Source organism: Sinocyclocheilus anshuiensis, unplaced genomic scaffold, assembly GCF_001515605.1.
Source record: "Sinocyclocheilus anshuiensis isolate Anshui unplaced genomic scaffold, SAMN03320099.WGS_v1.1 scaffold12, whole genome shotgun sequence".
NCBI classification, from domain to species: Eukaryota; Metazoa; Chordata; class Actinopteri; order Cypriniformes; family Cyprinidae; genus Sinocyclocheilus; species Sinocyclocheilus anshuiensis.
Window position 1 is genome coordinate 836,668 of NW_015555713.1, and position 1,338 is coordinate 838,005.

Consider the following 1,338-nt stretch of genomic DNA (forward strand, 5'->3'; position numbering starts at 1 on the left):
AAATCTGAGATTTAATTAAATCAATTTGTTTATTTACTTTTCCTTTTAGTTTCCTACAGCTATTAGGACCTTTTCATTTTACTTTACCTTATTTTAGTTTATTTGACCATCATCATCCTCCCTCTTTGTATAGGATTGCAGTAGTTTTAGCAACTGATGTTTCCTTAATGAGTTATACAGGTTATTAGTAGCCTACTCCCTGTTTCCTCTCTACTCCTCCTCACTCCTCAGTGCCAGGCCTTGTACATTGAAGTGCAGTTACTGTTCAACACAATGTAGGCCCAGATAGAACTAGGAACACTTCCCATTGTTTCTTTTTCTTTTTCTTTTGACCTTGAGGTATTTGGTGTGTCCCTGCTAGCTTAGCTAACAGTCTAATCCTAGGTTTATGAATCTATTGCAGCATCACCCACAAGTGACACCTGCTTAGCCATATTTCCTAGCAAAAAAAACTAAATAGGTAAAATCTTCCTTCTTCCCTTTCTTTTTTTGATTTCATCTTATTTTATTTCAGTTTTGTCATAGTGACCAAACCCGTGAACCATCAGTGCTTTGAGTAATAGTTTGACCACATGTATAGCCCGGTCATCAGCTGACCCCTGCTTACAGCCCCCTCAACAAAGTTACTCAAACTCTCTCTTTTATGAGTCTATTGCAGCATCACCCACAAGTGACACCTGCTTAGCCATATTTCCTAGCAAAAAAAAACTAAATAAGTAAAATCTTCCTTCTTCCCTTTCTTTGATTTCATCTTATTATTTTATTTCAGTTTTGTCATAGTGACCAAAGTTGTGAACCATCAGTACTTTGAGTAATAGTTTGACCACACGTATAGCCTGGTCATCAGCTGATCCCTGCTTACAGCCCCCTCAACAAAGTTACTCAAACTCTCTCTTTGTGTTCACGAACACAAAAACATAGCACCCTACCTCACTAACTGCCCCTCAACCAGCTATTCATACCTTACACGGCCTACACAGCCGTTCCCCATACAGATAGCTTAACACCTTTGTACGTACTTGCATTTGCCTTCTGCCTCTCTCTCTCTGATGTTCTCATTTAGCAGAACAACACAGTTTTCAACATTGATAATAATAATAAATGTTTCTTGAACAGCAAAACAGCATCTTAAAATTATTTCTGAAGGATCATGAGACACTGAAGACTGGAGTAATGATGCTGCAAATAAAAAAATAAAAAATTTTATTTTAAAGTGTCCTAATATTGTGTTTGGTGTCCCCTACAACAAGTTTAAATGCATCTAAGGTCAGAATGCATTGTAATTTTCTCAGAATATACATTTAATATTAGAATCATTTTTCAATGATTTCGAAACGA

General features: G+C 36.6%; 1 protein-coding gene and 1 long non-coding RNA gene across 2 annotated transcripts in view; both read right to left on the bottom strand.

Annotated features, from left to right (window-relative positions):
- The window catches only part of LOC107672123 (ubiquitin carboxyl-terminal hydrolase 43-like), a 66,628-nt gene that overhangs the window by 8,515 nt on the left and 56,775 nt on the right, over nt 1–1,338 (bottom strand). The gene's annotated exons all lie outside the window — the stretch shown is intronic.
- Nucleotides 485–1,039, bottom strand: LOC107672146 (uncharacterized). Its single transcript, XR_001632293.1, has 2 exons — nt 830–1,039; nt 485–550 (listed from the first exon to the last, which is right to left on the bottom strand). It is a non-coding gene; the product is annotated as an uncharacterized LOC107672146 (long non-coding RNA).